Below are 16,006 nucleotides of genomic sequence, written 5' to 3'. Positions count from 1 at the left end.
ACGTTACTGTGCGTCATTTTATGTGTCGGTGAGCGGGGCCCACCCTCGCATGCCGGACAGAAGATTCTGCACATAATGTTGATAGCGATAAAGCTGCATTGTGGTAGAGTTTGATAACTTCTACGTTAGAGAAGGCACCTACTTTATTTATACAGGGATCAACTACAAGCAGCATGTTAATGTGACAGATGAAGCCTTAACAAAAGTGGTGATTCAAGCACCTCGCTTAAACTGAAAGGTTCTGTCAGGTGAGGTCCGAACAAAGCTTTCTGAAGGAAATAAATGTTTAATGTTTATACAGTGGAACTACGTGTGTAACTTGTTAATGAGGGAGAAGAGACAGCAATCTTATCAGTTAATGGAAGTTTTGGATTTGATGGATGAGGTTCATTTTGATCTGAGGGTGCTTGCTTATCTCGAGCTAAAATTCTAATTCAAGGTAGTGGATTAACTTCTGCAGTAATTGGGTAACTTTGGGAATTATGATCAACCTAGTATCGTTCCGAACTGCTCCAAGAAACCACTACTGTAACTTTCTTCTGAACATTTATTATTTTGGAACCATATGAACTGGAACCGATTGCGCAGAAATACTTTTGCAGCAAATGGCATAAAGTATTACATAAAATATTTTTCATTGCTGACAGTTGGCACTACTGTGCACTAATGAAAAGTAATTTTTCAGGCATTCTGCTTCAGGAGTAAAAACACAAAGGATAATGTATTTCCTGGATAAATAGAATTTTTACAGTCACACCTGCTGTACTAAACCATGCAGGCTAGAAACTCCCAGATGTTATTCTGGTAAGAATTAACTGTTTATCCATGCATCATTTTGGTCCTGACAATTGTCTTCAACCCCTTTGGGCTGGGGAGTAGAAAAGTCAGTGAGTATGTCCGCTCCTGGGGATGGGTTTAATGGAGGCAATGGGGGTCTCACCTGTGAGAGCCCCGCACTACCATTTTTAGGGAAGGCCCAAGAATTAAGTGCCACTCAGGCACTTAACTGGACAGCCGCAGGTCTAACGTGAGATCAAGGATCCTGGGGGTGGAAGTCCTGCCCGTTGAGAGCTACCAGTCAATCAGAGGCTGGCATTGCTATTGAACGGCAGCACCTCTGGGGACACAGTGACTGCTGCTGGAGATACACCCACCCAAAGCCTAGGACCGTTGCTGAATCCCAGGCGATAGGTGAGGGATAATTGGAGGGAGGTTGTGGCGCAGGAGGGTCAGCAGAAGGGCAGAGTGGCTCTTTGCGGGTCCCAGCCCCCCTTCCTGATGCTGGGTCCCTCGATCAGGTCTTTGAATCCCTGTAAGATTTTGCTTGTTGTGCTCCCTGCATGGCCTTCCCACCATGGACTTAAACGGGGTGGAGGCAGGAAGGCAGTAAGGTCCCCATCTGCCATCCTCCTGCCTGATTAAATGCACTCTCACCAAACTCACCGTGGGGAAGCCTGTAAATCCCCCCTGTTCTCCATTCATGCACTTTTCCGGAAAATTATTTGGTGTTAACGTTCATGAAATCGTGATTAACTTTAATGGTGATGTCATACCAGCTGGCCAACACTCGAAATCCAAGCTCAAATATGACGAATGACTCTTTGGGTAAGGTACTGGAGGACTGGTGTTAGCAATCCTTTCTTTCCAAGATAACAATCCTTGTTGGAAAGCAAGCCAGCCTTGATGACCATGCTGATAACTGTTGAAGTATAACTGAGACAATCTGCTTGCCACATTTCAGAGACGCAAGCAGTCATCTGGATTCAACAGGCTGCTGTTGTTGATGCTTTTGTCATTGCCGCTTCTTCAGGAGATCAGCGTTTGGCATTTGAACAGGCTAACACTGCTATGTATTGTTTTTCACATGTGGTCGGCTGCAAGATTTTCCCAGCTGTCAACAATGTTTAACAGCTCAAGGCTGTGCTACAGCATGTTCCTGTATCTCTTTGATTACCTACCCAATTTATGTACTTCTGCTCCAACTTGTAAAGGATTCTTTTTGATATTCTGGACCCCTGACCAGAGCAGCTCTGCTTGTATCAACATGGCCTCAATGTCCATGGTTTTGCCACAATTGAGGATCTTGCCAGTGATCATTTTCTTCAGATGTGTCATGCCCAGTGAAGGTATGTCATATTCCTAACTTTTAAGACACACACTTTATTCAATGTGGACTCTTTGAAATTGTCCACTTTATAGAGGAAAAGTCAATGTGTTACAAAGATGGCTACTGAAGGTCAGATGACCAGGCTTCTGTATTCAAAAACGGACTCACTGTCTAACAGAGACAAAAGGAGACATCCCAAGCAAAAAGGTGGCAACTACACACATCCTGATAGCATCAAAATACAATCGCAAATTATATGAGTCCTTTTTTGAAACAAAGAAGGTGATTGTCTTAACCCCCTCAGGATAATTGTCTTCAAACAATAAACTAGGATGTGGCTAATCAACCCAAGACCACAACCGTTTTTGGAACAGGAACTGCAATTGTGAAGGGTCACATGGTAAGGCAACCATGTTTGCTCCTTTGTAACCTTTAAATGCTGATTGAGAAAGTAAGAGACAGCAGCAGCAGAAGCACCAGTAACACCTATTCCTTAAAAGAGCCGGAGGCCATAACATTGTCCCTACGAGCGAATCCTGAAATGACTTTGGCAGATGTCTTTGGCTGTTGGACTTACCTAAACTACCCTTCAGGAGTGAAGATATCTTCTTCATCAGGCCTGCAACTTGTGTTTTCCAGGACAAGGCATAATGTGAATTGGGAACTATTCTTTTGCTTATGACCTGCTAAAGCGCAGTATTCTTTTCTACTGTATTTTCCTTGAGTGCGTTGTGTGTGTGACTTTGTGAATTAATGCCGTAGCGTTAGATTTGGGGGTGACCATGTAAATAAACAATCCTCTTTATCTGAACCCATGAAATGCTTGCTGCTGGTTATTCAAATTGTTCACACAGTCAGGCATTTAAAAACACACATGTCTTCCTCTCAAAAGTTTACTGATTGCATACAGTTGGGAAGAGAACAGGGATTTCAGCAGTCCTCACTTGTTATGATCCCTGGCTAGACCCGGAGATCCGGTTAGGGACAAATAACATTTTGTTTACAGTAGATAAAGGTTGAGATTCAGAACACCTGCTTTGGAATAAAGCCAAAAGATTCTATGGGTTTTGACCAAACAAAGGCAAACTACTATACAAGTTCAGAAAGATAAAACAATTTACAATATGTATCCTCTCGCAGGGTGAGTATGAGGTACATGTGAATTAACAGACGAACACTAGAGGGTAAATGACAAATGCAACCAAGACAGAGTCCATTGATTTCTGAAGAACCCACTCAAACTTCCGTAAGCACCAAGTTAAACAATCTTGTTGAAACTCTGCCTCACAAGGGATTCCCAGCTTCACCTTCAAAGAACTCTGCTTGGAATCCTCTCCAAAAGTTGCTCCCACTCAGACGGCTTTAACAATGGTCCACTTCACAGGATTTCAGTCTTGCCATCCAAGGTTCCTTCTCTCTGGATTCCCGAGTACACTCAAACACTAGCTTACAAGCACGCTTTCACATTTATGGCCGTGCCAAGCAGAACACCACTGCTCCAAACATCTGCAGTAAGGAGTCACCAACCATCGGCTGCCTCCTCAGGTCTTCTGGGCTTCTTCTGTTTGATTACTGGGGCTTCCCCTGAGCCCTCTTTGATTATCTAGGCTTCCTCTGACTCTTCTTAACAGCTCCTCAGAGCTGACAGCAGCACTTGGATTTAATGGAGCTTCTTCCTGCTGCTCCCCACACTCCCGAAACTGACTGCCTCAAGAAGAGCTATTCAATGACACTTTAACTGATTTGGGAACCTATCAAAATACTCCTAGAGGGTCCCGCCCCTGTTACGAGGCAGGAACCAATGTAACAAGCTTTGGAACATCCTGCACCTTACATATTACAATCTCCACAGACTGCTGATTTATCACCCAGAGACACACAGATCAATGAGTTTCAAGATGCTATCACCTTGTCTGTAGCAGATGCTGGAGGTGAAACTTACCAAACTATCAACTGATGGTAAAAACAAAAAGCTAAAAGCAACTGCGGATGCTGGAAATCCAAAACAAAAACAGAATTACCTGGAAAAACTCAGCAGGTCTGGCAGCATCGGTGGAGAAGAAATCAGTTAACGTTTCGAGTCCTCATGACCCTTCCGTTCTGCCGAAGGGTCATGAGGACTCGAAACGTTAACTGATTTCTTCTCCACCGATGCTGCCAGACCTGCTGAGTTTTTCCAGGTAATTCTGTTTTGTTATCAACTGATGGTGGTAACCTGTCCAATTTCTCATCCATATTGGGGGTGGAAAAAAAAACACCTTCAGCTGTGCTATGAGCTTTATTCACCTGTTAGTTCCAGGCCCTCCTTTTAAGTCTTCTAAATATTGAGTTGGTTTTTCAGTTATGAGGAGGCACTTTTATGTTTATTCAATAAGAAATAACTTGTGTTTATATAGCACCTTATCAGAAATGTCTACAAGCAAGTCATTGCAGGTGAACGGGGGCAGCTGTTCTATATACAGTACCGCCCCACAAAAAACAGACGAAAAAGCAATTAATTTAATTTGATTTTCAGTGGTTTTTGGCTAAGGGAATAATGTTGTCCAGGACACAGGACAACTTACCCTTTTTCGAAAAATCCATGGAATTTTTAACATCCACACGAACGGCCATAGAAGGCAGACGTTTGACTTTGTTTAACTTTTCATTCAACAAATGACATACCTCTCAGCACTAATCTTAAATGTTAGCTTGGATTTTTTGCTCCAGTCCTGAATTGAGGCTTAAAATCACAACCTTCTGATTCAGAGGCAGGAGTGCTACCACCTGAACCAAACAAGAGTATTAGTGCATTATCTGATAAAGTGCTATAGTAGTGCATCATTTGGCAAGGTGTTAGTCATTAGATGAACTGGATGACAATATTTATTTGAGTTTTGCCAATGTGACTGTGGGTTTGGTATAGTGTTTCCCTGAGGCTGGTTGATATATGACCTATCTTTTTTTCAGGTTTAATAAGGTCATAGTTGTTTTCCATTGTAGCAAATCAATCTGCAGTGAGCTGCTGATCCTTCTGAGTGTGTATCTCTGGAGCAGTCAACTGCAAAGAAGACCTCACATATGACCTCCCTTTTGTCTTGGATCAGGCTTGCAGTCTACCCGGATTAAAGTATTTTCCAGTGGAAATTATTGTGTGCTCCCTGGTCTCTGCTGTGTTTAATGTCGCTATGAAGCAACAGGCATGATAATGCTGTCTGGTAGCAGTAAATCTTCAGCATCAATTGGTAACAACTTGAATGACTGAGCAGCTCTTTTTGATGATCATTCTGCTAACCGATTGAGGAGGGGGCTGGAAAAGATGGCCTAACATTACCAGGTTTGTAAAAATCCAGGCTTGTTAACATAGCTGATAGGCTTCTCTGTACACCATGGTTGTGTAATAGATGAAAATATGAACTAACAATGGTTGCACAAAATATCAGAACTCGTCTTGACAGGCAAGCTAAGGAATGACCAGAGAACTGTATGAGGTGCTTAAGAGCTAAGCTCGCTAACAATCACTAGCTAATAATAGCTAGTTCGCTATAACAATCTTTTAACTTCCTCTTTCTACATTTTTGCTCCATATTGCTACAATGAATAAGGACAGGCTGACTGGAAATCAACAATTAGTGAAAGATGTGGCTGGCCACATCTTGTTCTAGAGTAACCAAGCAGAAAAGATGGCACGTACTGCAGGTGTAGTGTTTGCAATTCACAATGATGCCAGCACACACTTTTGCTGAGGAAATTGAGAAAGATCCGAGCAAGAAAAGGCTTTTCAATACGTTAAAATTAGCCCCTTGCAGAGTCCATGTATAATCATCAGTCATGGACTCACTTCCCATACCACCTGCATTAAGGAACAGCAATTTTCTTCATTGAATTTCCCTGATATAGAAATCAAGAAGTGTTGCTCAATACTTCTATAAACCTGAATCCCACTTCACAACCGCTAGCAATCTTTTCCAAACATAACACGTGACCTTGAAACAATTACCTTTTCTGTGAGTTTCACTCCAATGGCCTGATGGCAAATGGCAAGGATAGCATTCCATGAGAACCTACTCTATCAAGCATTTTTATCTTAGAGCTGCCACAAAATACAAGCTAATCAAATTTGGACATCAATTTCCACAGATTTGGTCAATTGAATATGTCAAAAATATCCGTCAAGACAATGAAGATCATATGGAGGACCTTGTGCCACTGCACACATTTCTTCTGAATCGGGGGAATGATTAAAACCAGCGGAGCTACAATTTTCTCTGAAGTCACTGTGCGTCTAAAATGGTTGAGTCAGTGACATCTTGAGGCATGTGAGAAGGATATTTGCAAGTATTTCCCCATCAAAAGCAATAAAATTCCCCATTAATTGCCAGAATCACTCTTCTGTCTCTTTTGCTTGGAGATGTTAATAGTTATTGCATTCTCATGGAGCATTACCATCTCTCCAATTGGTCTGTTTTGCTGAACTTGTAGATTCCTTCAATTTTTGGAGGCTTGCTTCATTAACTTGATGCCTTCACTATTCCCTGCAATTATGGGAATCAATTTCATATTGCTATAATGACTCTGCCAAGGACTTCATCCATATTGATGGCAGCCTAATCAATAGTTCTCTAAATACTCTGACATCTCTGCTTGGTTTCAGTTTTGCCCATAAACAAAGGTAGCATTCTTGTGTAGTTCTGATAGGTGTCTACGTTCTTTACTGTACCGGAGAATGTTTTGCAAAGCATTGGATATTATTAACTTTTTAATGCCATCAATGATCTTTGATTTTCTGCAATTTAGCATGAATCAGAGAGCTAACATTTTGTGGGATACTTTCTTTGCAGCAGAATTGGAATCTGTGAATAGGCTGATTATGTCAACAATGCCTTTGTATATTAGTATGCAGTGCTGTCCACTTGCTCTTGGCATCATTTGAAGGCGATACACTTGACAAAAACCCTCCAGTGATAGGACTGCACAGCTCCTACTTGATATTTGGGTCATTAAGTTGCTTCACATCTTAGCACCTAATAGACTTCGAAACAGTTTTGCAACAACATGATTGGATTGCCAGAAGTATCTTCGAACATATGGTATGGGAATTGGTCCAGCATTCTCCGCTGTGCATGGCATTAATAATGATGAGACAGTGCTACTGTTTCAATGGCAATCTCACAGATCTCAGACATTCATTGATGCCTTTTAGAACACTGTCTAACTTCACGATAATATCATTGTAAATTGCAAATACTACACCTGTAGTATGTGACACCTCTTCTGCTTAGTTGCACTAGAATAAAATATTGCCAGTCACACCTTACGCTAATTGTTGATCTCCAGTAGGCCTGTCCTTATTCATTGTAGCAATATTGATTGCTACAGCGAGCTACTAGCTCTCATGCATCTCACACAATTCTCTGGTCATTCTTTAGCTTGCCTGTCAAGAAGAGTTCTGATATTTTGTGCAACCGTTGTTAGTTCATATTTTCATTTATCACACAACCATGGTGTCCAGGGAGCCCTCTTGGGTATGGTTAACAAGCCTGGTTTTTTTTAAAGCCTGGTAACATGTTGGCCATCTTTTCCAACCCTCTCCTCATGGGATGTGCAGAATGAACATCAAATAGAATTGCTCAGTCATCCAAGTTGTTACCAATTGATGCTGCAGTTTGAAACACCCATCACTGAGTGACCATTGGCCTAGACCATGTTCGTGCAGATTTACTGCCACCAACCAGCAGCATCATGTCTGTCGCTTAACCATTCAGTTATTGTCTGTGAACCTCATCTTCTCCAACAATGTGAAAACTCACTTTGAAATGGATTTGCATCAAAAGTAATTTTCAGTCAGCCATTTTGACACTTTATCCTTTAATTCAGCGAGCCAAGGCAAGCTAGCTGGCAAACTTTGGAGTTAAGTCCATGATCATTGAGTAGTCACCTCCGAGTACAACAGCGGATTGTAGCCAAGCAGATGACTTTAAGACTACTGTGGTTGTGGAATCATACCCCACAATGAGAGTTCATTCAGGAGAAAAGAATGGAGGAAAAATGTGGAAACCGAAAATAAAAGATTGACCTGTTAACATCATTGTAGTGTCTATTTTGCTTCTGCCATTATTTTTTGTTTTCTTGTTGCCCCGCCCTTTTTCCTCCTACACCATGTGACATCCTCAGTGGATGTCGCATAGGCCGTCTAATTCAAGACTAGTACCTTATATAAGTAGCCATTGTGAAATGCGCAATAGTGACTCGGGGTGTGTGACACTTAGCTTCTCTCTCCATATAATGAATCTCGTTGTTTTTGCATAGTGACCTTCCATGATGGCTTCTCTGGGAATATTGTTTTCAATATTTAAAGCACCTTAATTATTTATTTTTTAAAGAAATTTGACAATGCAAGCACCAGATGGGGAAAAAAAAGTACCTTCACTCCAGTAAGCCATTTGAGCAAAATACTTTCCATCAACTGGTCTCAAGAAGCATGCCAAAGCTGGCAAGTTTACTTCTCCTGAAAATGCAACTCAGCTGTCCAGTTGGCTAAACTTTTCAATAGCCCTTTAGGTGTTGTCGTCAATGAGGGCTCTGAGCAAAACCCTGTTATAAACTTTACTCAAAGGCATGGGTCTGGATTTTGGCAGCAGTAGTAGTTAAAATTTGCACCACAGGCAAATATAATTTACAGGGGAAGAACTGTTGAGAATTTCATTATGCAGTATTTTCAGGTGGAGTTTTACAGAAGCTTTTTAGACAAATATATTTATTTAAATCGCTAGACCGGCAGCAACAACAACCTACAATTATGTTGTGCTCTGCATGTCAGAAAGTCATCCTGGGGTGCTTTACAGATCAAGGACTGAAAGGGACACTGTGTGGGAAAGAAAAGAATAGAGTTGAGGAGTGGCTATGAGAGCTGTTGACGTGAAAAGCCCTTAAAAGGTTTTGGAAGCATGAAGGGAAAAAGCAAGCAAAAGAAATTTAGAAAGAGGAATTTCCAAAGGGTGGAAGCCTGAGGGAAGGATAAGTATCTTGAAAATGACTTGTAGGAAGTTGGGGAGTCATCGTCAGAGGATGAGGATCGGGGTAATGGGTTTTAGCAGGGAAGGACACAGACAGTGGTATTTTGAGTGTGTGGCAGTTTGTGTATGTAGTAATTGTAGAAGATGGAAGCACAGAAGCTGACGCAGAGTTTTAAAGATGTTGAGCCTTGAAGTAATAATGGGATTTGGGGAAGGAGTCGAATTAGAGAGGATAAATGTTGCAGTGGTGGTCTTGTTGATGGAAAAATGTGGAGAAGAAATCTCATCTCTGGGTCAAGTAGGATTTTGTCATGTCACTGACCAATGATTGAAATCCTTAGTCACACCAAAGGCCTTTTAATTCTTATGTAATTTTGAAGAATATTGGGAATATTCATATTAGCCTGGGTTAGTCATAGTGATTTCTACTGCACTGTGACCATCATTAGATGCATCTTGATTCTAATATGATTTAATTGACCAAATCAACATGTTGAAACATTTGCTGTCCATTTGCCCAAAGTGAGAAGCAGAAATATTATCTGTATACCTGTGACATTTGTTGCGGTGATTTTAAGACGCAATGCAGAGTTGTGGAATTGGTGAGGGGGGAAATTCAATGGCACAATCATTTAGAGCATTATTGTTGCACTTCAGGGACATGAATGTTAATTCAGCGCACGTTGCAAACGTATGAAAATACAATCCTGGAAAAGGTGCTGACTGGCCCATTAAGCCCATCCATCTCTAATGCCCAAAGTTGATCAAAATCAAGTTCCAGGAGAGCATGATGACTTGGAAGCACATGTAGAATTTTGACCTTGGCCTCTGGGCTTGGCAGGCGCAGTCGGGAAGCTGACTGCTGTCCCCGATCGGCACTGCACTGCGATTTCACGCTGGCGGGCCAATTAAGGCCCGCCCAGCGTGAGACATGAGTGGCAGTGCTCAGCACTACCTGTGCGGGTGGGGGAGGAGGGCGAGCGGGCCAAGCGCGAACTTATCTCCCTGAAGCACACAGTTGCCTCAGGGAGATAAAGCGCTGTTTTAAAAAAAAATGAAGAAAATAAAAATGTCATAAAACATGTCCCCTCATGTGACTCTGAGCAGAGACATGTTTTTAATTTAAGTGTAAAATTATTATTTGATTTTTATTTGCTTTAGGAAACCTCATCCGCCCTGATCCCGCCCGTGGATGAGGTTTCTTAAAAAGTGCAAAGGCTGCTTGGCCTTTTCGCCTGCGCACTAACCATAAGGTTGGACATAAATTTGAATTAATTACCTTTATAATGGCCTTAACAGGCCTTTTTAATTGTCTGCAGTGTGCCCGCCAAACAAAATATCACGGGACAGCGCGATGACATTGGGACCCTTGCCCAAAGTCATCGCGCGTAATTTTATGCTCAGCTGGGTCGGGCGTGCGCCCGCCCGCCAAGCTTAATATTCTGCCCATAGAATCACAGAATGGTTCCAACACAGAGGAGGCCATTTGGTTTATTGTGTCTGCGCCGACTCTCTCTGAGAGCAACTCAGCTAGCCCCACTCTCCAACCTTTTCCCTGTAACTCTGCAAACTTTTTAATCTTCAGACAATTGTTCAATTCCCTTTTGAAAGCCATGATTGAATCTGCCTCCGCCATGTTCTCAGGCAAGGTATTCCAGATCCTAACCACTTGCTGATGAAAAAAGCTTTTTTTTTAACGTCACCGTTGCTTTTCATCACTTTAAATCAGTGACCTTTAATCCTCGATCCTTCCACCAATAAGAACAGTTTCTCCCTACCAACTTTGTCCAGACCCCCTCATGAATTTGAACACCTCTATAAAATCTATGAGTTTGTAGAGTGTTTTGGAACAGTTTCTTGGAGCAGCATGTTTTACCACTAGCCAGACAGCAGGCTATACTAGATCTGGTAATGAGCAATGAGACAGGTTTAAATAATGATCTCATAATGAAACTCTTTCGAGTTATCAACAGTCACAGATTGCAACTCTTTCGAGTACAATCACAGTTCTTGGTTTCTGGGAGTGGGACATGAACCCACAACCCTCTGATTCAAAGGCGAGGGTGCTATGAACTGAGCCACAGCTGACACCTCCCATTTCATAATGAAGGTGCCCCTAGGTAATGGTGATTATAATATGATTGAATTTCACATTCAATTTGAGGGAGACAGGAGTGGATCTAAGACTAGTGTTTAAATTTAAATAAGGGCAATTATGAGGGCATGAAGACAGAGCTGGATAAAGTGAACTAGGAAATTAGAGATGCAGTTGCAGACATTTAAAGAGATTTCAGGAGTGTGATGGAATACTCTCCACTTGCCTGGATGAGTGCCGCTCCCACATCACTCGAGAAGCTTGACACTGTCCAGGACAAAGCAGCCCGCTTGAGTAGCACCATATCCACATACATTCACTTCCTCCACCGCGGATGCACAGTAGCAGCAGTGTGTACAATCTACAAGATGCACTGCAGGAATTCACCAAGGCTCCTTGGACAGCACCTTCCAAACTCACGACCTCTACCATCTAGAAGGACAAGGGCAGCAGACACATAGGAACACCAGCACTTGGAAGTTCCCCTCCAAGACACTCACCATCCTGATTTGGAAATATATCACAGTTCCTTCACTGTCGCTGGGTCAAAATCCTGGAACTCCCTTCCTAACAGCACTGTGGGTGTACCTTCAAGTTCAAGAAGGCAGCTCACCACCGCCTTCTCAAGGGCAACTAGAGATGGGTAATAAATGCTGGCCCAGCCATCGAAGTCCACATCCTGCAAATGAATTTTTTAAAAATTCAGAATACTCAGAAAAGATTATTTCCAGCGAGAAAGAAAGACTCTAAGGGAAGGACCCACTATCCGTGGCTAACTAAAGAAGTTCAAGATAGTATCACATTGAAAGAAAAAGCATAGCATTCCACAAAGATGTGGCAGGTCAGAAGATTGGACAGAATATAAAGAACAGCAAAGAATGACTAAAAGATTAATGAGGGAGAAATTAGACCAAGAGAGAAATCTAGCTAGAAATATAAAACCAGATAATAAGAGTTTCTACAGGTATTTAAAAAGAAAAAGTGTAAGTAAAGTGAACGTTGGTCCCTTAGAGAGTGAGAATGGGGAATTAATAATGGAAACTAAGGAAATGGTGGATGAACTAAACAGATATTTTGCATCTGCCTTCATTGTAGAGGACACAAATAACATCGCAGAAATAATTGTGAATCAGGAGTTGAACGGGAGGGAGGAACTTAAAATGATTACAATCACCAGGGAAAGGGTACTAAGCAATTTATTAGAATTAAAAGCTGACAAGTCCCCGGGTCCTGATGGACTTCATCATAGGGTCTTAAAAGACGTGTCTGCTGAAATAGTAGGTGCATTGGTTTTAATTTTCCAAAATTCCCTAGATTCAGGAAAGGTCCCTTTAGATTGGAAAATAGTGAATGTGATCCTCTATTCAAGAAGAAAAGGAACAGAAATCAGGAAACTACAGCTTAACATGTGTTGGGAAATTGTTGGAATCTATTATTAAGGAGGCAGGGCATTTAGAAAATCTCAATGCAATCAAACAAAGTCAACATGGTTTTGTGAAAGGGAAATCATGTTTCACTAATTTATTGGAGTTCTTTAAGGAAGTAACAAGCAACATGGATAAAGGAGAACCTGTGGATGTGCTGTACTTAGATTTCCAGAAGACATTTGACAAGGTGCCACGTCTAAGGTTATTATGCAAAATAAGAGCTTATGATGTGGGGTAACATATTAGCATGGAAAGAGGATTGGTTAGCTAACTGGAAGCAGAGAGTAGAGATAAATGCGTCTTTTTTCAGGTTGGCAAGATGTGATACGTGGAGTGCCACAGGAATCAGTGCTTGGGCCCTCAATTATTTACAATTTATATCAATGACTTGGATGAAGGGACCGAATGTATGATTGCTAAATTTGCTGATGACGCAAAGATAGGTAGAAGTCGTGGGTTTGTAAGGTGCTGTTGAAGAAGCCTTGGTAAGTTTCTGCAGTGCATCTAGTAGATGGTACATACTGCAGCCATGATGCAACAGTGGGAGAAGAAGTGATTGAGAGTTTGACTGTATACAGCATCAGCAAATAAGGTCCATGCAAAGAATAGTGGTAAAAAAATTAGAGGTTCTTTATCTGAATGCACAAAGCATTTGTAATAAGATAGATGAAGTAGCGGCAGAAAAAGAGATAAATGATTTAGATCTAATCACCATAAAAGTGATGTGGGCGGGATTTTGCACTTTGGGTGGGATCCTGATGTTAGTGTCAAATGGGGTTCTTGAACCTGCATTGTATCAGGAGTAGTCAGCTGATAGTGATTTTGCTTGAATTGGCCAGTTAATGGCTGGAGAAGGCCCTCTATCTTAAGCTGCCCAGTCAGCAAATTTGAAGGAATGGCCACAGCTGCTGGGCCATCATTGTGGAGGAAGAAGCCCTCCAAAGAATGGCCAGTGGCCGCAGCTGTGGCTAGGGAGACATGGGAGAGGTTAGGGATTGCTCACGGATAACTTGGAGCACAGGCCGCTGATCTGCCGCCATGTGGTGCCTCCAGGCATCTACCGTTTTCCCGACGCTGCAGGAATATTCCAGTTGTCCTTTGACATTTGGACTATATGCTGCCTGTGGGCAGGTAGCTGTTTCCCCTCCAAACCTACCTCCAGCAAAATGTCTTGGGGGCAGGATGATGCCTGTTGGGTATTGCACTGAGAAAAGATTAACATGTGGACTCACACTATTGAACTAACTTTATTTACACCTCACCAAAGAGCAGCAAAAGAAGGCAACATAACCAAATGCTCAGATCTGGCAATATACTACACTCCCTCCCCACTAATACATAATCTCGACCCTTTATCCTGAGACTGTTCCCCTGTGTTCTAGATTCCCCAGCCAGGGGAGGCAATCTCTCGGTGTCTAACCTGTCAAGCTCCTTCAGAACACTGTATGTTTCAGTAAGATCACCTCCTATTCTTCTCAACTGAGATAAACAGGTTTTTGGTCTCTCATGGTATCAAGGCAAATGGGAAGTGGGTGGGAAAGTAGAGTTGAGGCAGATCAACCTTGAAAGTATTGAACGGCAAAACAGGTTCGTGGGTCATATGAGCTACTCCTGCTCCTATTTCTTACGTTCTTATATCTTATGGAGCATTGTGTCCAATTCCCACTGAATTCCATTTAATCAGGCACCTGATGCCACAATAGGACAAATGCTGCCCTGATGTCAGGTGCAGTCCCTCTCACCTTGCCTCTGGAATTCAGCTCCTGTGTCCCTGCTTGGACCAAGGTTATAATGATGCCTGGGGTGGTCCTGGCAGAATCCAAACTGAACATTGGTGAGTATTGGTGAACAATGCTGCTTGAGAGCATTGTTAGCAGGTTCTTTCATAACTTTGCTGATGATTGAGAGTAGGCTGATGGGGTGCCTCTCTGACCTTTTCCAGGACCTCTATATCTCCTACCATGTGAGGGAACCAAAACTGGACACACTATTTTAAATGAGACCAAACCAAGATCCTATCTGAAGACAATGTAGTATTTTTTGTTTTGTGTTTGATTATAGTAGTATCTGACTTCCTAGATAACATAAATGTGTGTGGAGATGTCCCTATTCACATACATAAAACTTAATTTACCTACATTAAATGACCTCTGCTAGATGAGGCACATTGTCCATTCATACCCCGACCTATTTATAATCTACTTTTCTCATATGAATTCCGAACACTCTCAAATCTGTGTAGCATCTGCAAACTTTCAGTTCTCTTGATGCCTTCATACAGACCACTGGTGAAGGTCAATGGACCTAACACTGATCTCTACAGAACTCGTAATCAGTCCCCATGCAGAACCACAAATTTGCTAAAACTAAAGTCAAGTTAGTGCGCCTGTAATTTTCTGCTTCTGACTTCTTTGTTTTTAAATAGTAGAACCACATGTACGTTTCTGCAGCCCATGGCAACCATCTCACACCACTGTGAGCTGTTAAATATATGATCAAGAGGTTAGCAGAGCACAAACCTATAACCTTGAACACCCTTGGGTGAATGATATCAGAGCTAATAGCTCAATCCATTTTGCATTGCCTTTGTTACGACCAGGCAAGGAGGAGTGAACTGAATCCCTTCTATTCAGCCTCCTCAGTTGGCCACAACAAAGGTTTCTCACTTTATTTTCCATGTGGATGCTTTTTCTGAATCCAAATGTACTTTTTTTGCTATCTACGCAGTGAACAATAAGGAGCCAATCAAACGAGGCTTTCTTGAAAGAAAGAGCAAGTTTATTAGCCACTGAACCTGAGGGAAAAATAACAAAAGACACGCTGTCACACACACAGAGGTATCAGAAGTAGGGAAAGTTAGAGTCCAAATAAAAAGTTAAAAGAATATATGGTTAGATGTTCTTTGCTTGTTCTTGAGGTGTAGATTGTTAAAGCGTTGTGGCCGAGTTAAGTTAGCTGGTTCTTTGGGTCCGGCCAGATGTAGAAGGTGTTGAAATTCTTATGCGATCTTGGTTTGTTGGTAGATTTTGTAATGAAGACTTTTAAAGAAAAATCTTTCCTCTGATAAGCTCTGCCTCTGGCTTGGCAAACAAGTTCTTAAAGTCCTGCTAGCTGTACATTCCAGAGGAATTTGTTTACATTGTCTACTGCAGTCATTGGTCAGAATTTTGCCCTCGGATGGCGTGCGGGCCCCACTGGCTCAGCAGCGGGTGGACAGCCGACCCCCACCACCGAAACGGGGCCCACCGCAATTTTGAGTGGGCGGGCCAATTAAGGCCCGCCCAGCGGCCTGACCGACAGGAAGCGCTATGCGCTTCCTGTGCGGGGGGGGGAGGTATTCCCCATCTGTCAAAGTGCGCTCTTTCACACATGCGCGCAAAAG

General features: G+C 42.2%; 1 protein-coding gene and 1 long non-coding RNA gene across 6 annotated transcripts in view; both read left to right on the top strand.

Moving 5' to 3' along the window:
• inpp4b (inositol polyphosphate-4-phosphatase type II B) overlaps positions 1 to 16,006 on the top strand; it is a 915,802-nt gene that overhangs the window by 481,280 nt on the left and 418,516 nt on the right. The gene's annotated exons all lie outside the window — the stretch shown is intronic.
• LOC144679045 (uncharacterized) lies at positions 3 to 2,918 on the top strand. The gene is made up of 2 exons (XR_013576232.1): positions 3 to 248; positions 1,742 to 2,918. It is a non-coding gene; the product is annotated as an uncharacterized LOC144679045 (long non-coding RNA).

Source organism: Cetorhinus maximus, chromosome 1 (assembly GCF_964194155.1).
Source record: "Cetorhinus maximus chromosome 1, sCetMax3.hap1.1, whole genome shotgun sequence".
Classification (NCBI taxonomy): Eukaryota; Metazoa; Chordata; class Chondrichthyes; order Lamniformes; family Cetorhinidae; genus Cetorhinus; species Cetorhinus maximus.
The sequence above is the reverse complement of the archived record's forward strand: the minus strand, read 5'-3'. Positions and strand labels throughout refer to the sequence as shown.